At 35.5% G+C, this 27,376-nt stretch overlaps 1 protein-coding gene across 2 annotated transcripts in view; it reads left to right on the top strand.

Moving 5' to 3' along the window:
* Window positions 1–27,376, top strand: part of LOC105204695 — a 288,926-nt gene that overhangs the window by 5,020 nt on the left and 256,530 nt on the right. For both annotated transcript variants that reach the window (XM_039447320.1, XM_039447319.1), the window contains 2 exons: window positions 4,438–5,530; window positions 6,151–6,200. The gene's annotated coding sequence lies outside the window, so the exon portion shown is untranslated. The remainder of the gene's footprint in view (window positions 1–4,437; window positions 5,531–6,150; window positions 6,201–27,376) is intronic.

A 27,376-nucleotide genomic window follows, 5' to 3' on the forward strand; every position in this document is an offset into this window, starting at 1 on the left:
TTTATCGTTTTTAATAGAAAAGATAAGCTTTGTCTACTTTTCCTGAAAATATCGATAAAAACCGGTTGTTACCATTGGCATGGATTTTATTAAAAAAACGTGGAATATAACCTGGATTATTTACTTGATCATTACATTATTTTAAGTATTAATAAATACTTATACATGTGCATTCTGTAGAAACTTTCTAAAATTTTCCGAGATAAATACTTGTTTAGAAAAATAACTTTTTATTTGTTTCTTTTATAAAGACAACCTAATTGTAATATGATAGAGTAGAATGTCATTCAGTTGTTTATGCTGTATATATTATTATAAATTGAAGATAAATCAAATAAGATTGTGTGAATATAAATAATACGAGTAGGTATTTCGAATGCTGTTAGTGAAATTACTATTTAAAAGATTTTTTCCTTTTTTTCTACACTTGTTCCTAATTTTATTTTGTTACCTACTTTGCAGTTCTTATATTATTACTTAACTATTTATAAATATTGCAGTGCAGTGATTCTGTAAAGTTTTATGTTTAAGTTGGAATTACATAAAATGTCTTGCATTTTGATAAAGCAAATTTATGAATATTAATCAATACGTAATTACAATTTGCTGGTAACAATAATTTTAGCATTAGAAATAAAAATATCTGTCTATTTAAAATGAGAATAAAAATATGTAATATAATTAAAGAAATATAAAAACGATGCAATATTTAATTACAATATTGCGTACATGTACTTTACAATATTTGTACATTTATAAATTCACACATTTACATGCAGTTTTTTGTATAAAATTCTACGCAATTACGTAAATATCTGCAAACCGCTATAGCCCAACAACTGCGTAACGAATATTATCAGATTATTAATTTTATTATCAAGTGAAAACGTTATATACAGATACACACATTATAGTACTTTATGTAAACTTGATTGTTTTGTTGGAGAAATTACAAATATATGTACTTTCCATAATGGCGGCGTACGCACTGAGTTTATACTGTGTTTTAATGCCTTCGATTATTAGATGCCTTCTCAGAATTTCATTATTCTAGTCTTAAAGACTCTTTATCTTTGTAAGATCTTACACACAGATATTATCTGTAAGAATGTATTTTAATTATAAAAATAATCATAGAAGAAAAACTGTTTGTGTAAAAACGGGGATCTTTTCAATGCGTGTCTGTATTTATAGAAAATTTTTCTAATATTATCTTTTACTTTTCTTCCAACAATTGACTAAAACAATTAACAATATGTATGTAAATTAAATATGTATGTAAAGTTTTCTGACTCTCATGTCTCATGGTACATCTTTAAATACACCTTGAATCTTTTTATTATATTATTTCTATCACATAATTTTTTTATTTATATAGACGATTTAAAAGAAATTTGTATGCCTAATATTTTTAAATAATTTTTAAAATATTTTTAAATTTTGAACAGATTCTTTTATATTTTTCCGAGTACTTTTCTATATCTAAATATCTAAAGCTTGAAAAAATGTTGATGCAATATGCATTTCTAATTATTATTTGTATATTATGCTGTGAATAATATCAAATATAATTATTTGATTTTTTAAAAGTCTATTGAAATTATAATACCTAAATTAAATTGGATATCAATTATTTGTGATTAAAAAAATATGTACAAAACAAATTTAATTTCTCCAGTCACGAGTGCATTAATTTAGGAATTTCAAGTTTTTTTTATGTTGCGCTCGTTACGTGTGTTAATTTTTTCTCAATTTAGCAGTCATCTCATTTTTGTACGATGCCATTTAATATCAGACGTTTCGGATGCTTGAAGGAAAGTACGAAAAACAGAGAACCCTTCATCCGTCGCGATGTTTCTCAAATTTTTTCTTGAAATACTGAAACCCGTCAAATCTAGAAAGGAGAAAGAGGCGGATCGATAGACGTACGCAACGAGCGTCGTCAAGTGAGTCAGATTTCCAGGGAGTCCTGGCCATTGTTGAGTACAAATATACACATATACACACACATTCACACACATGTGGCACATACGCGCAGACGTTCGTATACACATAATGAACATACTTGTAGTGCGATAGCGCAAAGGCGGAGCGCGCGGCATCAACGTTGCGGGATGCGCGTCGCGAACGGCCGAACGTGTCATGTGTGCGCACCGCAAAGTGAGCAGCTTGGCACTTGCAGTTGCAGGCTTTAGGCTTGAATAAGGGGAGGAGCCTCGTGCATTGCCTCGCGCGCAATTATCCCCATTCTCCTTTTGCGGCTTCCATTCCTGCTCCGCGCGTTCTCGTCCCCCGTATCCTGTCTATCGCATATATCGGGGCCTGGCCGCCTGGACGCCATCTTGGTCGCGTGCACTCGTTCGTTTTCTCGGCTCTTTTTTCAAGCCTTTTCCACCGAACCCGCACTTTCGCAGCCCGTACGGGGGTCGCCAGGGTCGTCCGGATCGCCGTTACCAGCGATCCGCGTTAGGCATCTCCCGCAGACGGAGAACATCGAAGAGGTGTTGCTCGATAAGATAGCTCCTGACACCGAGATAGCTCTAGTTTCCATAGTTACTACCGGCAAAACTTGTTGGACAATCTTTGTTCTCTTACACCTGCAGTATTATTTCTTCAGAAGGATATCAGGTTGTTTACGTCTTAGAAGTTTAGCGAAACAAAATGAGCAGAACCAATTAAAACTATTTGTTTTATTTGTTGCTCATTTGTTGTTAAAAAGTTGCCAAAGAAAAAAATTTGTTGCTCTGTCAGTTTTTATTTAAAATAATGTTCCGCTTAGGAAGATTAAGTTAGCAGGACAGTATATGTATAATAATGAAATTGAATATAAAAATAACATCCAAATTTGTTGCATAAAATATGTTAGTTTCGATTTCGTTAATCGTTCAACAAGTATACACGACAGCGAAGAACTCAGCAGATAGATAAAGAATAACAATCAGAAAATAATCCGTTGCTCTTATGATTATGGCACCAAAACCTTTCATTCTTAGATATTATAACATCAAAATATACCATGATTCGAATTAGTTGCTAATGGCATAACGTTAAAAATAATTAATTTATTCGAGGAACGCGAACGCCGTTCTAAAATCCGTTATGCGAACAATGAATTTGTTGCTCGTATGATTATGTTATTAAAATTATTCTCGGACATCGTACTATCGAAATATATATATAACGCACTGGAAATAATTGGTTTATCTGGAAATCGCACAGTTCGGGCACTAAAGTTTGTTGCTTGATCGTCAAAGAATTTGTTGCTCGCATGATTATGTTACTAAAATCTTCCTCAGATATTGTATTATCAAGTTATACCAAGATACGAATTTGTTGTTAATCGTAAGACTTTAAAATTAATTATTTGTTCCATAGAATGCGCACGCCGCTATTTAATTTCTTCATACTGACGTAACCAATTTTTGTTATATTACAGTTAATAATATATTTCGATTTTCGTTTATTTTTGTAATGTTTCTTAGAAACTTTTAATATTGGTTTCATACGAGCAATAAATTCATTGATTACGCAACAGATTTTAGAACTTGGCGTTCGCGTTCCTCGAATAAATTAATTATTTTTAACATAAATGTCATTAGCAATTAATTTGAGTCGTGGTATATTTCGATGTTACAATATCTGAGAATGGTTTTAGTACCATAATCATGAGAGCAACAAATTTTTTGATGATCGAGTAGCGAACTTTAGTGTCCAAATTGCTCGTTCTTCGGATAAATAAATTATTTCTAGTGCGTTATGGTATAGCAACCAAATCGAATCTTGTTATATTTTGATAGTAAGATGTTCCGAGAATAATTTTAATACTATAATCATACGAGCATCAAATTCATTGATTGCGTAACAGATTTTACAACTGCGCGTTTGCATTTCTCAAATAAATTAATTATTTTTAACGTTATTTTATTAGCAACTAATTTGAGTCGTATTATAGTATATTTCGATGTTATAATATTTGACAATGAGAATAGTTTTGATGCCATAATCATGAGAGCAACAGATTATTTTCTGATTGTTTATTCTTTATCTGTCTGCTGATGAGTTCTCCGCTGTCGTGTATACTTGCACGACTAACAAAATCGAAACTAACATATTTTATAAGCAACAAATTTTGTTGTTATTTTTACATTCAATTTTATACATATATTATCCCGCTAACTTAATCTTTTGTTAGCAAAACGTTAAAAAAAAAAACTAATAGCAACAAATGGACAACAAATAAAAAAAAATAGTTTTAATTGATTCTGCTCACTTTGTTCAGCTAACTTATAAGACGTCGTTTTCCACTACTCCGACCAACAATAAGCAGGAAGTGCTATATCGATTTTCGGCGAAACAATCGGAGAAACACTATCGCGGGACGATGGTGCTCCTTGCAGTGATGGTTCTTGCTACAATAATAGATATTGTATGTTACAGATATTTCTCAAAATGGAAAACGACAAGAAGAGGATAACACCCATCGTCGCCGATTGGTAATAAAACAAACGAACCGCAGCCGGTTCGTCGCGTCGCGCGTTTTTTTCCGGGAGTGTCGTTTAAGTATTGGACTAATGAACTTTATATAACTCTCATTTGATAGAATCCTAATTCGAGGGCCGGAAATCGCACCCTCGCTGCTTGGCAGTGAATATCCTCACTGGGGCGTTGCGTATGGTGGCCGTGCGCGGCGCACCGCGACGTTCCATGCCGAGTGCCCGTGCACGAGGCAATGCCGGGCCGCATGTACGACATGTTCGTGTGCATGTTGCGCGGCTGTCTGGTTGTGTGAGGTTTACACGCTCTGTCTTCGGCAATCGGTTCGGTCCTAAGCGGTTAGAATTTGGATCGATTGCCTTGGATTCGCGCGTTTCTCTTGTTTTCGTCCACTATCCTAAGGCTTTCTTAGATCCTTGATACCCTTTTTGGATTCTTTGGATCTGGGGTTCGAGCCAGTGAATCACGTTTAATCTGACTTGGTCAGAACTTGGCCTTGTAGGTTAAGCTTGTGTCGAGAGGCTGGCTCTCATTTCCTGATTCGTCTAAAATGCTAGACGTCGGCAATGAGTACCTTCTTCTGTCGTCCTGCCGGAGTGTCTTGTCGACGCCGCTTGGATATAAGATCCAGTGGGACTGATCTCGATGATCCGTTGGCTGGGCGTATGAACGAGTCAATTTTAGACGTGATTTTTGTGAGACAAGAGACGCAGGAATTCAATACCATTGATTTCGTTTTCTTCCGCGTGGGGCTTACCCTTGTTCGGGGGCAGGTACGCGTGCGTTCTACTTGCCGACTCGGGGTGCTGAATTCACGGGAATTTCTATGAATGGGAACTCATATCATGGGTTTTATAAACCCGAAGTGCCGCAGTATCGCGCGAAAAACTTAATAAATAATAAGTCCACGCGCGCACATTTAGTATTATTCGTGAGTGTTCCGCGTGTGCAACAAGTGGAAGAGGACAACCTTGAGGACACTGAGAGGAAGAGGAGGCCTGGGAGAGGCATCGGGCTCCAGCGGAGCAACTTTGGGGTAAATATAATTCTCTATTTATATAAATTCAATAAATTTTTTTTATTTGATCTTAAAGCAATAAATTAAAAAGTTACTTAAAGAAAATTTATAGAAAATGTTATACACATCTAGAGAAAAATTATATTTAAATTGATGAAATCGTTTCTTTAATTTGATTTTTTTAAGTTGAAATGAAAAAACCTTTGAGGAAAATAAAAATTTATTTGATTTCAAGAAATGACGTTATCAATCTTTTTTTAAAGTAATTAAATTGTTTGTTCAAATGATTGGTTTAATTTGAATAAATAATTATTTAATTCAAAGAAAGTACTAGCAGAAATGTAAGACACAATTTAGGTAGTTATTTTAGTTTTAAAAATATATTTTTTTTTTATTTAAAGAAAGATTTGCGATGCACAATCAAACTATTTCTTTAATTCTAATAAAAGGAACAATCATAAAATTTCTTCGAATTAAAGAAATTTTTCTAACAGTAGCAATACACAAATTTCTTTGAGTCAAACAAATGTTTTTTGATTCAAAGAGACCTGTTTCTGGGTGTATAAAAAGTCATTTTTTACATGTCGATTATTTTGAGCACAGTTTTAATTTTTAAATCTTATGTTTGTGTGTTACAGTATCATCGTAGCTTCGTGGCTGAGTAACTCCGTTCGTTGCGCATCGGTCGGTGAGTCAATAATAAATTTTTTTATTAGATTTGCATGCTTTTCAAATGTCCTGCGCAGGGTCAATATATAGGCTTATATATGTTAACAATGTTTTAAAAGTCACTCACAACAAGATATAAAAAAATGATACAAAATATTTATAAAATACTTCAATAATCATGCAGTTTTTGAAGGCGAACAGATTTATTGTGAGAGATGTTTTATTTTTATTTTACCTACAAATATTGTTAAAAATTATGTAATGTCAAGATAAAAGTTTTTTATTAAAACGGTAAAAATAGAATATAATATTAAAAAATTAAAAAACTGTAAATTATGATCGACAGAATTCAAGATATTTCAGAAATAAATGAAAAGTAAGTGCTTTTTTCTCAAAAGTGCAATAAAGTTTCTTTCTTTTAAATGCTTTAAAAAATACATTAAAAATTTGATCAAAATGTTACTTTATATTATCGTTTTCTATATATTTCAAAAAAATTTGTTTGTAATTAATAAAAAGTTTTAATATTTTTTTCTTTATTTTTATTAAGTTCTTCTTTTTGGTCTTAATTAGGGAATTTTTCCAAAAAGTGATTGTGAAAACCGAGAAAAGTTAGAAAATATTTTTTTCTCTTTCGTGTGCTAACAACTTTATAACGGAAGATAATATATCGTTTTTAATTATCGTTATGTATTCAATTATCTTTAAAATTTTGTATTTCCGGTGAGCTGGATTTGTGTATTGCGGACATCGTCGTGTGCCATAATGTATTTATATTTTTTAGTATCTTCTTGAATTTAATATTCCAAGTACTTAATAAAATATTTAAATGGCTTTTCTTTGTGATTGTATGATTAATTAAGGAAAAATAAAAAGTTATGCATATAATAAAATAAAAATATTTCAAAGCTGAGTTAAAAAATTCTGTAATTTTAATGGAATCATAAATAAAATTTTTACAAAATCTAGAAATTCGGGGGGAATTTTTTTACAAAATTTAAGAAAACATTTTGAATTTCAAATTTATTTCAAATCCATAAATTCTTAAAAAAATTTTTTTACCTAGTTCAGCAGAAATCGGTTAAATATACTTTTTTTTTTAGAAAGATGATTGCTTTCACAATATCAAGTATATTACATAAATTAACGTAGTATTTATGCTACATATTGCAATTAGCATACTAAACTGCAACTTGAATATTTCACGGTATCGATTGCACATTGACTTCTCAATGCTACGTTCATTATTATAATTGCGCTATTTGCATCGGTTTTTTACAAATGTTACGCGTCGCGTTTGTGAATTTTTGAAGCATGATCGTCTCATTGAAAAGCGCGCGAAGCGCAAATAATGCATTTGCATTGATGTTGCTTCGCGAGTGGGTTATCTTAATGCAAAACGCAGATATAAAATCTTGGAGATATTAACAAACGCGAGAAAACCCAATATTACAACTTTGTCGCGAGTCTGTAATTGTCAGTATTTATTGCGCCCGCGATGGATTATCGTCGTCGGTTATCCAACCGATAAGACGTTACAACACACACCGGTATCGATAATCGCAGACGCGAGATTAACAGATCGGCTGATTTACCGTTACGACGTTGTCGTTTAGGAGGAACGAGAGAGCCGGTATAATAAAAGTCCGACGGTTACGCGGCGCGTAAAAGCGCGCTGTCCGGCGATGACGGACGAATGCCGATATTTCGTGCGCGGAATATATCGTGCGCCGCCGATAAAATTTTTCAACAGCACCTTTTGTGGTGGCGCATTCGTGGGAATATGCAGTTGTTACGTTTTCATACCCTTATCGATATTCGAAAGCGGTATTAAACGGGCTGACATTTATCGATACCGCGGATCGGCCCGGCCGCGACTATATAGCCGTGCATTATTAAGCATTGTTAACTTTATACACTTGTGACATATGCGCCGCGGATATTATCACGATTTAAGCACGCGGGGTATGCCGCGGCTAACTATCGCGCACGTGCATTTAACATTAAATTGCTGAGTATATATAGTACGTGCGCGCGCGCACGGAGGGAAAACCGGAGCTCTGCGGTTTAGACACCAGCTATCTTGATTCGCGATATGAAAAAAATGAACCTCTTTTATGTATCGGCGGCTAAGCTAAATAAAAAAAAGAGGCGATACAGAGTTTCCGAGATGTTAATCCGTTCCCGCGCGCAACCTTTCAACTCGTAAATTGCGGTCGCCGCGCATACACCTGCATATATATACACACCGACTTCGTTCGGTAATCGGAGAAATACATGAAAAATGCGTCCACATCGATGTCGGTCGCATACGACACGTTCGCTGATAACGTGAATTATTGGAAAATACATGTCGACTCGGATACATGGCTTTTAACCGATTCATATCATTTTTCAAATAATGTGCAAACAATATCAATACAACGTATATAAAAAAAATACGTTAAATGATTTGTGCCGATTTTATAATAATTTCTCATGAAAATTTGATTATGACGAATGTTTTTACAATTGTTGGAAGCGTCAAAATTGATATTTCGATTTAACTTTGAAAAGAACTCTTTAAACGTTTTATATAAATCTTGCGAATATAACTTGTACGATGGATGTACTACTTATCTGATATGTTATAATATAAAACATTTTGATAAATTTTATATTTAAATCTTTCAGCATACATTTAACTCAAGTTTAATTACAGAGAATAAAAGAAATTTTTATATTTTAACGCAATTCACAGCAGAACGGTTTATTTCTTATGCGCATTCGTAATTCATCATTTTTATTACGTGCATGGATTTTTATAGTACGCACACGCACGTGAAATAAATATATTTATTGCAAATGTTACAAGAGATTTTGAACAAATGCTTAAAGAAATATATTAAAAGTGAGAGATTTGAAAGATTTTTAAAACGTAATTTTCCAGATTTCTTCGAATCTTTTTAGATATCTTACAAGATAAGCGCCGATACAAGCGCTCTTAATAAAAATTGAATTTCCATTAATTTAAAACACAAGGGTGCATATGAATGAATATTCATTACGCATATTATAGATTTGTGATAAATTTTTTTACACTTGTTTTCGTGTGCGTAATCCGCGCACACACTAATTTTGCCAAGTTTGTATTTGAATTCGCAACGAGTACGCATCTGCGAGACAAACTTTAATTTTCAACAGTAAATAAATAGATATAAATAACGAATTGACTTTTGATTAGAAGAAAATAGGTATACGAATAAGCAATGTCGCAAACAATCGCGATTTTTGTTATATTGAAAACACTTTGTGTTAAATCAGCACTCTTTTGGCTTCGAATTTGTTCTTTCCACGATCAACTTTACGCGCTTAGTATTATTACAAGTAATTGTCATTTCAGCATGGCGGACTATAATTGGCCATCTCTTAATGCCGGTTTACGAGATAAAGTAACGACTTGCCGACAAATGCGGTAATGGGATAAATTACATTAACTTTGTATTACCCGTGCGAACCTTCGTAATGTTGCTTTGGAACATTCCATTATTTTTTAAATGCCGTTCAGAAAGCGTTTATAAAATTTTATAGTATTGTTTTTAATATATACCCGTTGCTGTTTCATGCCAAGTAATTTAGATAAAAGCAACACGTGGAAATTGATACGGATACTCATCAGGTAGCAATAATTTTGATAATTAACAAAGGAGCTATGATTTTGCGCCCAATTTTTTATAGTTTTCAAGAAAAAAAACTACGTTATTTACGTATTTTGTTTACATTATAACATTTGTATTATAGCAATCTTCTATTTATTAAAAAAAAAAAAAAAAAATAGTATTACATAGCGCACAGCACACACAAAAGTTCACGGAATTTACTAACGTATTACTTCCCTTGGTTGCATTAATGATAAAAGTATTTCTCGAGATGATCCTTAGTTTTCAGCTGCAAAAGCGGAAATGAACGATTTTAACGCAGCCGTATCTTCATCAGAAGGCCACGTTGAAATTTTTCACACGATGCCCTTTTTTTTATCTATGTACCGACACTTGATTTTAATTATCTCGTATAGTATGTGCGTGATTATAGTACGCCTTCGTAAATTACAGGATGTCGTGGAGGTGATTTGTACAAAATATCCTTCGAGTTTTTAATAATAATAAAAAAAAAGAAAAATAAAAATCAAGAAGATTTATGAAACGAAGATGTTTCACAAGTACAATGGGAAATCAGATCCTATTTTTAACATTTTCTTTATTTTCGCGTTAGCAATGCAGAGAGAGATACCTGATAGTAGCATATAAGAGCCGATTCAAAGCCAGTAGCGCCGAGGGGGGGTGAGGTGTGCGGGGGGAACTGTGGGTGCGGGGAAGTAGGTATGAATGTACACGTGCTTGCACCGTTTATCAGTTTTGATAAACAAGGGCAGTGTACCGGCCAATGTTTATCAAAACAGGGTGCTTTGTCGGTAGCGGCATACCTCAGCACGTGATAACCGCCGTTGAGGGGAGGGGGAGGAACCCTCGGTGTCCGACTTTGAACCGACCCGCGAATTTCTTAGACGCGCGCGGGGCTAACGCCGCCGCGCAGAAAATAATAATTAAAAAAAATAATTAAAAAAAAAAAATAATTAAAAAAAAATAAAAATTTACCGCTTAATTGTCGCTGCTTGCCACCACCACCGCTCGCCTGCAACTGCTGCCCGCCGCCGCTCACCGCCCACCGCCACCCACCGTCACCACCACCACCTCCACCTCCACCACCTCCACCATCTCCTCTTCTTCCTCCATCTCTACATCTACCGCCTCCACTTCCTCCTCCTCCTCCTCTTCTTGCACTGCATTTTGTACCCGGATCTGTTGGGATTCTTCCGCATCCTCAGCCAGGATGCGTCGGGATATGTCCCAAAACATCATGACGATAAATGACGGGAGGAAGGTAAAAATGTTAAATAAATTTATAATATATATATCGTCTTAAGGAGGATGTCCATGAAGGGCGGATTCTGCTGCAGCAATAATTCTGTCCAATGTGTGGACGGGGAGAAGACAGAGAACTCTGTGCAGGTAATCCTGCATCAACTCGAGTCCGGTGCAGAGTTCTGAATTCATTTTCTTTTTAACTCACTAATCACTGCCGGTGTTAATCAAGCGAGGGCACGATCAAGACTGAGTAACAAAGGGCCGAGCGAGAGCGTTCTCCATCGCTTCGTCTATTTACATTTTGGAGCTTATCTATGCTATACTATTACGGTCAAAGGATAGAGCTAAGCATACGCCGTGACTACGCTCGCTATTAGAATTAATATTTGCTTATTCTATTTTTTTATTAATTTTTTACACGATCGAACCGCGATTAATAACGTCAAATTAAGTATGCTAAAAAGAAAAAAATCAATGTATTTGCATATGTACATGCATATACTTATATACGTATTTACTTAATGTACACGCATACGTACAAATATACATGCATACGCATGTGCTGACCGCTGCTATCAATAAGCGCGAAATACGCGGATGAACAAAGGATATACACTTACATAAGTTACTTAACTAACCAATTCGTTATCTGCCTTGATACATGACACCCTACGTTTGTGAAACAACTTAAAAGAGGTAAGATGATCATCTTTTATTTAATGCTGCCCCTTGATACGTGGGAGGTCGTGAGATAATGATTCAAGACAGGCGCCGATACTTTGAATGACGCGAATGCACCGGTTAAACAAAGAAGTCACAAACATCGGTGTTAACATGATCCCTCTTCTCCGTTTTTTCAAGGCACATGATCCTCTGATATGTGAATTGATTTTTTTTGCGAGGGGTGATTTAAGACAGGCGAGGGTATTTTGGCTACCACTGGATGACACGAATGCACCGGTTAGATAAAAGTCGCAAAACATCGGTGTGAACATGATCCGTTTCAATGCACATGATCCTTCAATATGTATGGTTGATAATGACGTTGCCGCCCAGTTAGATAAAGGGACAAAGGAATTGCAGATGAAATATATATATAGGATAATTAGCACTCAAACCTTAGTAGGTGTCTTGGAAGCATACCGAATCGATCGCAATATGCAGCCGTAAAAGAAATGACCGTATCGAAGACATAGACTCGGACGATAGTATGGAAATTGAGTTCGAAGATTTAGAGAGAAATAATCATAACTTAGTCGATGAAGACGAAGAGACCGTATTATGTGACGATAGTGGATGTAACTCTGTTCAAAGTGAGCACCCTGAGGATTTCGTGGAAAGAGTCTTATCAAATGGGCAATATAATGCATTAAATATAAATACAAGATGTTGTATGATGCAATTTCATTATACAGGGTGAGTCATTTTAATCTATGGACCCGAATATCTTCCAAATAACGGTATCTACAAAAAAATGGTTTAGATAAAAGTTGACCAGGACAGAGGGGGTCATTCAATTGTACCATTGGTTTTGACCTTGAGGTCAATTTTGAAGGTTATTTCAAGGTCACGATGGTTTTTTTAAATGGGACACCCTATTTTTGACTGCGGATTTCGAAAGAGCGGAAAATTTTACATCAAACTTGTCTTATGAAAAAATTGTTTTTGCAACCTTGGAAAGGTAAAAAATGAAGGTGAAATGCCTGAAAAACGATCTGGTGTACTTTTTCTGAAATGACGTGGTTTTCTGGGTAACACAAATGTGCATAATGCTTAAACATTACTACTTGCAACTTTCGGCCGGATTCTTCGACGCACGCCTATTGCTCCTCTCCCACCGCTCGCGCCTTAGCAACGGCGCCGCCGGACGACATAACGCACGGTCCTGAGACAATGTATCGCGCTCCTTAGTTACGCCGTCCGGCGGCGCCGTTGCTAAGACGCGAGCGGTGGGAGGGGAGCAATAGGCGTGCGTCGAAAAATCCGGCCGAAAGTTGCAAGTAGCTGACAGCACTGCGATACCTAATGCTAATAATCAACGATTGAAAAAAACTAAACAATTACGTTTGATTTAAGATTTATAATTATTGTTATAATAGAGTTTTATTCCTTTTCTTTTTTACTCACTTCTGCATAATTGAAAAATTTACTATTTAAAGTTGCTTAAATTTAAAAATTCCAAACATACATACAGGGTATGTAGGTAATTACATTCTAAAGTTACCTTTCCAGAATGGCTGATTATAGTCCTAATGAGATTGTTGATATTATATTAGTTTTAGGGGAGTAGCAATTAAAATGCAGCATCAAGGCCTTATGCTCAGCGTTTTCCTGAAAGGCGACATCCAACTGATATGACAATACGTAGTTTAGTCCAAAGAGCTCGCAATGGACATCTTGTTCGTCAACGTCAACATCATGAATATGAGAAAAATGATGCGCGAGCTGTAACTATTTTAGCAATACTTTACCTTAATCCTCATGTTAGTACTTGCCAGATTGAAAGGGAAATAGGTATACCACAAAGAACTGTTGTTAGAATTTTAAGAGCTTTAAATTATCACCCTTTCCACATCACTCTTACGCAGGCTTTACAGTCTAATCATCATCTGATGCGTATTGTTTTTTGCCAGTGGGCTTTACAAATGTTACACGATGATCCTAATTTTTTTAAGTATGTGCTTTTCTCAGATGAGGCTAAATTTTATAGTAACGGACAACTTAATAGACACAACTGCCATTATTGATCAGATGTTAATCCCCACTGGTATAGGCCAATAGATCATCAAAATCGATGGAGTATTATGGTGTGGTGCGGCATTGTAAATGGTTATTTGATTGGACCTTATTTTTTTGAAGAGAACGTTGATAGACACAGTTACTTATCGTTGCTAAGAGATCACTTACCAGGCTTATTAGAAGATGTTGACTTAGCAACAAGAGCAAGAATGTGGCTTCAACAAGATGGTGCTGCACCGCATTATGTACTCATTGTACGTGCCTTTTTAAATGCCAGTTACAATGACAGATGGATTGGACAAAGGGGTCCAGTTGAATGGCCTCCTTGCTCACTAGATTTGACGTCGCCTTCTTTTTATGGGGATACTTGAAAAATGTTTTTGCTGAACGACCAACCACAAGAGATGATTTTATGGACCGCATTCGTACAGCTTGTGCAGCCATTCCTAGAGCTACCCTGCTTAGAACTGTGGATAGTTTTCAAAACAGATTGCAGTTATGCCTCGAAGCCAACGGAGGTAATTTTGAACAATTACTCCGTGGGTAATTCGTTTAAATTACAGTGTTAGTGAGAGGCGAGGGGACTCACGATAATCAAGCACCCCGACGTGAGAGGCAAGGGGACTCACGATAATCAAGCACCCCGACGTGAGAGGCAAGGGGACTCACGATAATCAAGCACCCTAAAGAAAACAGAACTTACTACGTCCACGTCGTTGTTTCCGAGTAACGTTAAAAGTAAGACGAAAGTGCTTTTACCCTTGATATGACCTTGATATGACCTTCAAAAGGTCAGGTCGAAAAACTAAAAAATCCCTATGCTCATGTAAAAAGTGCCATTGTTTAAGAGCCCATTGTCAAGAAACAGGTTCTGCGATCAAAAATAGGGTTTACTAATCAAAAAATGCGTTATGAGCCTCAAACAACCTTGAAAATTGACCTCAAGGTCAAGCTAATCAAAGTGATTAACACTTTTACAATTCATTGACTTTGTTTAAGCATTATGCACATTTGTGTTACCCAGAAAACCACGTCATTTCAGAAAAAGTACACCAGATTGTTTTTCAGGCATTTCACCTTCATTTTTAACCTTTCCAAAGTCATAAAAACAATTTTTTCATAAGACAAGTTTGATGTAAAATTTTCCGCTCTTTCGAAATCCGCAGTCAAAAATAGGGTGTCCCATTTAAAAAAAACCATTGTGACCTTGAAATAACCTTCAAAATTGACCTCAAGGTCAAAACTAATGGTACAATTGAATGACCCCCTCTGTCCTGGTCAACTTTTATCTAAACCATTTTTTTGTAGATACCGTTATTTGGAAGATATTCGGGTCCATAGATTAAAATGACTCATCCTGTATATATATATTATACAATACATCGACGTGGACCACAGTCTTCGTTTTGACCGCGACATGTCTGTGCCGACGTTCGTGGATCTGCAAGGTTTCCCCCTTGGACGATTAAGTGGTTTTGTCGTAAAAGAATTTGCTGCTCTTAGAGGGGGAAACGTTCTTGCGCATTATATTTTTGACAGCCCCCAGCCATGGGATTGGTTGATGAAATCCGAAAACTCCTGTGCTTCCTGGTTCACTGCTTGTCATCATGGGCTAAGATGGGGCACCGACGGGGTGGTTCCGTACCGGAAAGCGAGACAAGTGATTACAACTGCAGTACTGGGTGCTGAAAATTATGACAACAAGGAGATTGTGTACGTCAAAGGGCACGAGAAACGAGAATGGCTGGGAGAATTGAGTCTGGACAGTCGGCGAGAATACGCATACATCGAGAACCTGGATGTGGATTACGAAGACGTGGATAATCTGAATAATCTAGATGATGCTAATACTTTTCAATGTGGACAACACCGTACGAATAAACATTGTGCTTTACAAAATGTATTCAAACTTTTCAATTGGTGGACACAATTACGTGAATAAACATACGTAATATACGAGATTTGTTTTCTATTCCTTTCCCCTCCATTACATCAACGTTTCTCCAACGTTTTTTCATGTTTCATATAGGTTGTTCATATTTCATTTAACGTTCTTATACATGTTTCATATTTCACGTACGTCATGTACATTATGTTTAACGTTTCATTCTTGTACAACGTTGCCGGACCGCGAAAACGTGTCGTGACATGTTCAAGCGATAACGACGATGATGCAATTATTTTAAAAAGAGGGGGAAACCTCCCTTCTCCTTTAAAAAAATGCAGAAGCATAAACATGTCATGACATGTGAAAGCGATAACGACGACAATGATGAAATTGTTGAAAGAGGGGGAAGCCTCCCGTCTCCTTAAAAAGTGCAGAAGATTAATCTTCAAATAAGCATCATAATTTCTTGCAACATCAGTATTGCATCAGAGGCTCGAACGAACGATTCGCAATGTATTTTGCCGAGGGAAGTAACACATTGTACAGTGGTGAAGTGAAGAAGGAATGCAATGGGTAAGTTTTGATATTCTAATAGCGTTTATGCAACGTTGTGTGATAAACTTTTGATTTTTCTTTTACAGCATTTCGACGGAGCGTACAGCGCGCTTATTGAGCAGACGTTACGCTTTGACAGCTACGAGTTACAAGTATTTAGAGATTGGAATTAACGTTGGTCCACCGAGTTACGTGGAGATCGCCATAGGGGATCATCAAGGACGAGAATTGATACTGTCTGTCGAAACGTGGAAAGGTCTCTACGAGCAACGATGGAATATTTCCAAATTAATTCGGAATGACTACAAGGACAATTTTATAAGCGTCGGACCGTTAGCAATCAAAGTTAGTGCGATGAATGACGTTAGGCTCATACGTCTCGAATCTTCTAACGTGCATGTGACAGTGAATCTACGTTACGCCGTATGTTCAGTTTGTACGAGTGTATCAACGTAATGTTCGAGTGCTTCGTTAGAATCGTTGATACAGTCGATGTTAAGTACACACAATTCTTAAACATCGCGTCCAATGTAATGAATCAAGAAAAAGCGATACGCGAGAGCAATATCTTCGATATGCGTCAACTCGTCGATTGTGAGCTGTTAGCTTTATTTTTTACTGCATAAACAATGTATTCAAAACAGGCAATAAATTGTTTATTATTAAATTTAAATTGCAACTTTTTTTATTTTTCTTCCAAAAAAATCCACAGTTATACATTAGTATCAATACCGCGATATTTAGTTTTGAAATATTTTAAAAAGAATGTGCGAAGATACAAGAGTAAAGTCAGACTAAAAAGATGCGAGTATACGAGAGTAAAGTCAGTCTAAAAAAAAACATGTGTTTCAAATGCTCAGTCGTCTAAGGTTACTTTAGACGAATGGTCGAGATAGGTCGTCTGTTTATATGAAATAGATCTCTTTACGAAGGTCCGCATGGCCTTTAGCGACGGAGAATGCTCTAGCTCGTCAGTCTCAGTCGAGCTCGCGTGACTGTAACAACGAAAAAAAAAAAATGGGTTACGGTTCGAATATCCCCGTCGATTCAATTCGAAATATTGAATTCAAGACTCCTAGAATTATTCTACCTATAAATCGCCGAGAGTTTGTGCGACGTATGGACGACCTGTTCGGTCGTGACGATATTATGATTCGAGTGCGACCGTCTAACGACGGATTGGACAATTGGTGGCCCGATGGACCAATTTTTCATGGTCGCGGGTTTTATCACGGGGATGACCGCTTGAACTTTCGTCTTATACGTCAAGCTATTCCACCACTAGTTGGCCGCGGGGGTGGTCGATTAAACATCCCCCGTTTAGACCTGCCCATACGCCCGCCTCGTCATCTACATGATGCTGCCGAAGCTGCTCCTCGTGGTCGGGGGGCAGCTTTATTAGATTTCATGCGACGTGAGAGGGCTCAAGGTCAGGCTGGACCTTCACGAGATCGGGCTCCGGACGAGGAGAAGGACAAGGAGGAGAAGGACAAGGAGGAGAAGGACAAGAAGGGGGAGAAGGACAAGGAGGACAAGAAGGAGAAGGACAAGGAGGAGAAGGACAAGAAGGAGAAGGACAAGAAGGACAAGAAGGAAGAGAAGGACAAGGACTTGGAAAATTGGTGGCCCGATGGATCAATTTTTCATGGTGGTCGCGGGAATGGCCGCTTGAACTTTCATCTTTTACATCAGGCTATTCCACCACTAGTTGGCCGCGGGGGTGGTCGATTAAACATCCCCCGTTTAGACCTGCCCATACGCCCGCCTCGTCATCTACATGATGCTGCCGAAGCTGCTCCTCGTGGTCGGGGGGCAGCTTTATTAGATTTGATGCGACGTGAGAGGGCTCAAGGCCAGGCTGGACCTTCACGAGATCGGACTCTGTACGAGGAGGAGGAGCAGGAGGAGGAGGAGGAGAACAAGGACCAAAAAAAAACATTAGTGTGAGTGGAGGGGGGGTGGTGGTGGTGGTGGCGGTGGGCGGCGAGCGGCGGCGGGCAGCAGTTGCAGGCGAGCGGTGGTGGTGGCAAGCAGCGACAATTAAGCGGTAAATTTTTATTTTTTTTTAATTATTTATTTTTTTAAAATTATTTTTTTTAATTATTATTTTCTGCGCGGCGGCGTTAGCCCCGCGCGCGTCTAAGAAATTTGCGGGTCGGTTCAAAGTCGGACACCGAGGGTTCCTCCCCCTCCCCCCAACGGCGGTTATCACGTGCTGAGGTATGCTGCTACCGACAAAGCACCCTGTTTTGATAAACATTGGCCGGTACGCTGCCCTTGTTTATCAAAACTGATAAACGGTGCAAGCACGTGTACATTTATACCTACTTCCTCGCACCCACAGTTCCCCCCGCACACCTCACTCCCCCTCGGCGCTCCTGGCTTTGAATCGGCTCTTATATGCTACTCCTGATTGTTGCCCACTCGCGGTAGTGAAATCGCGATGAAAAATACATACGTGGCGGATCTCCCAGACAATTATGGTCTCCTTATGAAATGTTTCGTATACGAAAGATGCCGGACATACACATACATGTATACGACTATGCACTTCGAGGCGTCATGCTTACGTGATCAACATTTTCTTAATAACGTGCGCGCGCGCGCGCCCGTTACTTTATGTAATGTAAATCTCGCGGTTATTTCAAGTGACTGTTAATACCGTCAGACACCGTATAATTATAGCTGTGTGCCTAGACATATATGAAACTATAATAAAGCTAAATTTCTCTATGATTATATATGGCCTATTTCCATTGTAAATAAATTTATACATTTAATACATATAAAAAAAAATTAAAACTGTTGAAATGATAAAATTAAAGACAAATAAAAACGGTATTTTTGAAGCGATCCATAATTATGAAATTGTGCCGATTAGATATAAATATTGTCAAGCCGTGTAAAATTATCAATGTTCTGATACTGTCTAATTTTGTATTCCAGATATCTTATTTTGTGATTCGTAATTAAAGCAGAACACATCTCGTGATAGATTTTCGTATTTTTCGAGAAGCAATTTTAAGTCATTAGTGACTAGTATGATAAACACCTCTGAAGGATTTTGTGCAGACCATGTGATTGATGCATATTCAGTAGAAAGAAATTGACCGGTACATGGTACCTGTTGATTTCTGACGTTAATTCCCGTTGCTAACTTGTCATCATACAGGTAGTTGAACTCCTTGACGACGGAGGCTGTCTGGTCACGCAGCTTACGTTTTATTGTACACGACAGTTCTGGATGGATCTCGCGCCATGCGGCGTGAACTCGCGTAATATCCGCTCTATCGTTTTGATGCTACTTTAAATATGAATGTTGGAAACGCGAACACGTTCATTTGATATTAATAATTATACACATTATTTCGACTTAATTATAAACAAGTTGAACTTTTTATTATATAGTAACAGTCATAACAGTCGTGCAAATATTAGTAATGTCTTATTATAATTTTGCTCTTGTGGCTTCAATATTTTAATTGTTACAAGATGTCTTGGTACATAAAATCACAGAAGACGTAAATCTGAGAAATTATTAATAACATTTCTATAATAATGCTAAAATTATATTAACATTGCATGATATAGGATTTAATAAAATAATTCTTTATATCGGTTAAAGTTCTCTATTACTAATATGATTTAATAAAATAATTATATTTTACACGATGCGCGTGATGGATGACAATAATTATCTGCAATCCTTGATACAATGCGGAAGCATAAAAAGAAATTAAAATTGTATTACGAATTTATTGATTAATTGCAAGGTATTATAAAACAATTTATAAATGAGAACTTTCTTGTTTCTGATAAGTACGATGTCTTACTTACTTTTCCGCAGTATAGAGACCGTTACGTAAATGGTAATTTTTCATTATTGGCAGTACGAGAAACATAGAGGTAACGTGAAAGGCAGCTAGTTGTGTAATTTCCACAGTTTTTCTCTACATATGTGTGTTTTAATTTCAATCAACAGCATAACGAATATCAAAACGTTAAAAATTTGTTAAACAATAACAACAAAATTATAGAAAATGATACTATTGCTATTTCCGCAACGATTTTATTACATTAATGAATTTATCAACTTCTTTAAATACGTAATTAATGTAAAACAATGGTATTTAATATAAAATGACAAAATTTAATACTTTTAAACTCTGTATTTATTAAAAGAAGAAAGTCTCTATATTTATTGAAAGAAAAAGATTACAATTATGTGTAATAATTAATTTTTATTTACATGATAGTCAAATGGAGAATGTTAGATTTATTTTTTATAGGCTTTTCACAAGTTTTTTTTTTTATTATTAGAGATTGACTAATAATATCTCTCTTTTTTCTTTAATATATATGCATTTTTTCTCGTATTCTTAATTTGTTTTACACAATAGTTTTGCTAGATCATCTAAAAATTTAGTTGAATAGATCTGAAAATAATTTTGATAGACCATCAAAATAATTATTGTTGGACTTTGAAACTGATTACTAAAATGTCCAAATTTTTTGCAGCCTTGCTCATCATGCTTGAATATCCGTCATAATTATTTTGATGGTCCAATAAAATTATTTACAGATATGTATCTAGCTAAAGAATAGTTTTAGATACTTCAGCAAAATCGTTCTTTCCGCTACGATTCTATAAAACAGACATATTTAAAAAAAATATTTTTTTTATATTCATTTTAAATAAATTATTTGAAAGTATTAAAAAGACCAAAATGTTTAATAACACATTAAATTATTTTTTATATATGTATTATTTAAAACATTGCAAATTTAAGAGAATTAGGACTTAGGCTAGAGTGATTCTGTTTGAAACTTTGATCACTCGCTGTAATATCTATCACGCGTGCAATCATTCCAAATTTTAAAATTCAACACTTTGATCGATGCCTTGAATGTTACGTATCATATATGATATCAAATTTTTTTACGATATCAAATTTTATATCTTAATATTGAACTTTCTAAAATCCGTGATACATGTTCGGATCTCCGAACCATTTGTTAGTTTCCTTTCTTCGCTCTCTCTTCAAAGTTTCACGCGTGCAATAAGTGTAAAGTAAAAAAAGAAAAGCAGTTATTTCAGTAGGCAGTAATGCGACTTTTGTGTAATAGTTGTTTCTACTGCGGATATGTACGATTGTCTTTACATTCGATTATCCGGTGCTCCGGCGAGAAGTAGAATGGCGAACGGTCGGACGGGACGGGCGTTGCCTGTGAGACTCTCCTCGAATAAGTGGCTAACCTAATTATCGGTAGGTAATTTGGCGTTGGGCGATGATGGCGATCGCGTGTAGGGATATTTTCGCCCCGAAACAAAACCCAAAAAGGAAAGTAGATCCGAGTAATTTCAGAGTAATTGCTCGTCCATCGGGCCTAGAAGCGGCCGATCCTTCGGCGATCTATCGACCATTCCTCCACGTTGAGAGAGAAATAAGTGTATTCCTTCTGGATAGCGTGAGGCTCATCCCACAGCTACCGACTGGAATCCATGGACTGGAATAATTTTCGACGGCGGTGGCGGCGGCAGCGACTGATGATCCTAAACGTCAAGACGAGGCGAGCGCGTCCCGATCCGCCGCTCTGGCCGCGCCGCCGCTGCCGCCATGTTTTATTCATCAAAAAACCAAGGAAAATAACGGCGTTAACCCAGGTAAAAACGATTTGGACGAGCGGTCGGTGATGCAATTTAAATATGATCCTGTCGATGGTCACTGTTATTTTCTCAGGGTGCAAATCGCTTTTAATATTCTGGAAATCGCCGGGTAGTCAGAGTGGTTACACGCGCAATTTTGTATCTCTGTAAAGTATGTAGCTCGCGAAATAACTTTGAGCTTACGTTGTCCGTGAAAAGAAAAACGATCTTCTTACCTTTACTAGAGAAAAGATGACAGAAAATATTTTGTCTAAAGTAATTTCATAATTTTTAAAAACAATTATAACTACTTTTAAACTCATTTCGGATTATTTATAAATCTATTAAGTTGCATGCGTTGATTAAAATTCGGAAATATAGATGACGTACGTTTCAAAGCTTTTTGGAAGAATTGAAAGATTATTTAGCAAGTTTATGAATGATCTTCACCGTTAAAATTGTGTTACAGTTGGAAGCCTTTCTTTTTATCCCAGATTTTTTTAAATATTGCAATATTCTTATCGTAGAATTAACTATAATCCTTATAATTAATCCCAATAGGATCATAATGACAATAAATGGATATCACATTTATAGCTTGTTCTCTTGTATTTTAAGTGTTTAATTGTGGTAGGAATAGGCGCACATCACGCAATAGCTCGTTTCGTTTCGAACGTGACTTAAATCGTATCACACATTAATTAGTTACTTATTCGCCCTACATTTGACAAATTATCCGTCATCTTGCATATTGCAACGTATGTTTAACTACTTCCTACGGATTTTATATAACAACCTAGTTTGAGGTTTATAGCACATTGAGAAAGCATATACTCTACATTTACCAATTAAAAAGAAAAACCATTCTTTTAAAGAGTTTGGTCAAATTGTTGAACATTCTTCAGCTGTTACTTGAAATTTTGTATAATACTTTTATATGAAACATTTTTCTATGTCTCTTATTGGTTTCTTAAATAGTTAATAATAAACTTAAAGTATATAATATGAGAAAACTACACGAACACAAATACAAGTCTTTTAATTTCTTGGTTATACAAAGATCATATCGTTAATTCGAATAAATAATACCTCCTTTCGTGAAAACATGCAATAGTGCAAAGATAACAACTTTCAAAACTTAATTATTTCGTATTATAAGTTTTTAACGCTCGTGCACGTCAAAACAGAAATAAATAATTAGATGAATTTACATGTTAACGCTCAAACGTACGTACAAATCTTTTTAAACTAATCTCGCGTCGCTTATGTGTGTACACGCATGATATACATAACTTTGAAGACTGAATCTTTGAGAACTGGGGCAGCATGACATCCGTGACACTAGTCATTAAACGTTGCAGCATTTTCCAGCTATTAAAAGAAGTCAGTTGATAATTAGTGAATTAATGATAATTATTAACGGGCACATAAGCACGGACAGTCCTATGTGAGTTTTCTCAGACAAAGAATCGAAGACTTTCTCGTTATGTCACATATGCGAAAAAAAATGCAGTGACGACACTTCACTGTACCATAAACAATCGTGTGCTGAAAGAGATGGATTATGCGGCTTGAAATGCATGTTTCCTGTAATAATTTTGCTTTTCTTTTTTACATCTAAAAATTTAGTCAAAATTTTCTTTCTATAAAACATTGATTTTTATTTTTTTTGGTTGTATGAAATATTATTAAATGAGCTAAATTTTGTTTATTTCCAGTTTTAACAAATATATTTTTTAACTGTTTATTGGATACGCAAAATCTTTTTATTTAAAATAAAGTAGTAATAATTGCGTTTGAGTGCCTTATAAGTTAATAAATTTTGGATGATATAAAAGTATATAGTGTCTTGAAGACATCCGACGGCGTTTGGCCGTCGGATCCGAGAAACACTTGACATAATATAAAAATTATTTGTAATATTTATATAAATAGCAATAGTTTGTACATTGAGCGATTCATTAAAAGTTGTAAAATTTTTGTGTAATTATTTGTCATTATTTCATTTTAATCAGATATTACTTTCTATACATTACAGAATATGTTCTTTTAGTTATGAAAAAGAGTCGTGATGTACTTAATAAAATTTTATAATTAAATGTATTATAGAATCATAAAGAAGATTGCAGAACTTTGCATTTCTAAAGAATAGGATATTTTGAATGAAGCGCCGTAAAAAGCATTAAATCTTTGCGTAGAAGGACATGTTAGAATATTAAAAGAAGATATTAAAGAATGATTTACATCTTAGAAAATTGTGCAATTAATTTCTGCGATGAATACAAGAAAATGTGAAAAACTTCGACGTTTTATAGATTCTACTCATACTACTTTGTACAAGGAATTTTCCACATCTCTTTTTCATGACGGCACTCATTGATAAGTCATCAGGATAGCGTGTATCATCCATAATGCACGATATTTACTTTACACACATATTTAAGTTTGCACAGTCAGAATATTATAATTAAGTGCAGCATACATGGCAGACGTGCTGAAATCGATAGCGCGAGATATATTTTTCTAATAATTTCTCTTTCATGTGTTAACTTTGTTATAATTTTACCATTAATTCGTAGCATTAAGAACACGTATTGATGTCAGACAACTGTTTCCTGATATTACACGGTGCATCGTCCCCCTAATATAAATTAATGATTTAGCAGCAAAAAATGTAATTCGAGTAATACTGCAATTTATATTTCTATATTGTTGCGAAATATCATGTTTTATTAAAGGAAAACATGTAATTGAACACGAAATAATCAAGTTTTGAAAGGTTACATCGATTTTTGCACAGCTGCATGCCCACATGAAACGTGTCATTATTTGAATTACCAAGTTAATTCATCTTGTGAATTCAAGGACTTAAGAGATTATATATATATATAATATTTATCTTTAATCTTTTATTATATATGTTTATATACATAATTTATACTTCTTTATGTAACCACCGATTGTTCTCTTTGATATGAGTAAACGAAATTATAACTTCTTTTCTAAATTATCTGGAAAATAATCTAATCTAGGAAATAAATAATCTGTAAGAGGTATACAGCGATTAAAAGACATTTATTCAATATATGAATATATATTGATTTCTTTGAATAATTAATTTTGAATACATTAAAAAAATGTTATATACGTATATTTAAAACTATTTCTTTATAAACACACTACAAACGGAGCGGTATGCTTTGTAAATTATATGTATCGATACGTAAGGCCTCGTCATAGCCAATCTTTAATAAGATGGTTGCCCTCAATTTATTGCTTTTTTTATGTAACTGAGAGCGATTTAGCTAACTAATGCAAATTTTAGTATGATTCCTTTGCCCATATTCGCTTTATGTCGGCTAATATCGCGTGCTTCACGTGCATGCGCCCCGAGATAACGCTATCAATGAGCTACATTGCGGCACTACCATTGATATCATAGAAATTAATAGGTGCCACGATAGAACTCATTGAAGGAGATTACGTCCCAGAAAATTTTAGCGTCAAAAACGGTTCTTATGCAAATTTATGGAAATATATTCTAATAACTAAATGTGTCACATATTTCACTTTCGTTTGAAATTTTCAATGTCATAAGAACGCTTTATTCGTCTATCCACACGAAACTATCTGGATAATTAAGTAATAAAGAAAGAGCATTCAATTAATTATTAATAAATATTTGCTAATTAATGTGTTAATTTGAATAATGGTTATAAATGTCGAGTGCTACTTAACAAATTTTAACTTTGTCCACTCTCTTCAAGATTTAATATAGATTTAAAAATTAAAATAATATTTTTAATTACTATGTTTTCCCCTATCATTATACAGAGCAGTAATAATGTAATAAGATTTCCTACGTAGAGTGATAAAGAAGAAAACAAAGAAAGAGAAATCAGATGCAGGATTTGATTGAAACGCTCCGCTAATTTTCGTCTTCTTGTTTCTAACACAATACTGACAACTTAAATTAGATATTTAAATAAAGTAGCAGACAGAATCGTGTACGTCTTGAGATGACCTTGTTATACTCGCAGATCTTTTCGTCTCAAGTATAACTCATTATATTTGCCGTCAATTTATTCATTATCGCACCTCCGCTCCTCAATTCTGCTTCGCCGTCTCGGTTGAGTCGGTTGTCCGACTCAAGAACGACGCCATTGCTGTTTCTCTTACGTGCATGACACATAAATCCCATTGTACAGTCATATAATTCACAATGCATAAAATGTTTGAAGCTATTTACATTTTTATGCGTCTTGTGCTTGCACTGATAATTTATTCTTTACTCCGTTCACACCCAAAAATAATTAGTTTATAGATATTCTTCACCGAACGTACAAATGTCTCGCAACTGGCAGCTGATTTTGGAAATATAAAAAAAAATATAGAATATTAAAATATTTTCATACATTTTATTTAACATTAAGACGCGATTGTTAATAAATTCTGTTTGACACATAACATTTTTAAAATAAGAATTAAAGTATTAGTTGGATTTAATTTACATTACTATAAATTATTAACTCATGGTATCAGTCATCAACTATCATTAAACGATACAAACATATATAACATGCAAAGTTTTCTATTACATCTATTTTTAGCAAAAAATAACTTTCAGAAGAATATATGCAGAATGTTTAGGAATTATAGAGTAAACGTTTTGACTTGTAAAAAGATTTTTGAACAACTCGTAAAAATTTAATGATATTTCGAGTATTTTGTTCAAAGCACAAAACGATTCCTAGAAGGAGTTCCTATATCCAGAGGTTAACGCACTTCCTACACGTAAATTCGGGTAATTTCCGCTTGCATATATATATTCGCGGCCTCGGATCGGCATCGCGGCCGCCACGATTGAAAGCGATTTCCTTGTCAAGATGAAGCGACGGGTCGGACGAAAATCCGAAGCCTTAATAAGCGCCATGGGCGCATTCTGTTCTCTTACATCGAGACACACCGTCGTCGGCACTACGCTTTATTGGGCCTCCCCGAAACACAAAACAATCGACCGCGACGGAGTTCCCTGGAAGGAAGCAGAGGCGGCATTATAACGTCCCGACTCCTTTATATCGTGAAATTGGGCTGTTAAAGAATTACGCCGAATCTCGTGGTCCCATTCCGCGCCATTCCGTAGAATCGCTTCTTTCAGGTCAAGTTCTATGCCACTTTGTTTCTCGTAGTCCCTTTGATCGACATGTCGCTTTTAAGACACCGCAACGCATTCTTTGTGACATCGTTATGAGAATTGAGCGAGGTGAATTGAAACGGTAGGATTGAAAGACTATCGTATAGCAATGGTGCATTCTTTTCTGATTGAAATCGGAAAATTTAATCTGAAAATTGATCTTGGGATCAAAATAGTTTTCTTTTAATGTAAATAAATTTCATCAATAGTATCGCGTAGAATTCGCCGTGTTAAAGTTCGTAATTTATCGATTTATTGTCTTATTTAT

This window comes from Solenopsis invicta, chromosome 3 (genome assembly GCF_016802725.1).
Source record: "Solenopsis invicta isolate M01_SB chromosome 3, UNIL_Sinv_3.0, whole genome shotgun sequence".
Lineage (NCBI taxonomy): Eukaryota > Metazoa > Arthropoda > Insecta > Hymenoptera > Formicidae > Solenopsis > Solenopsis invicta.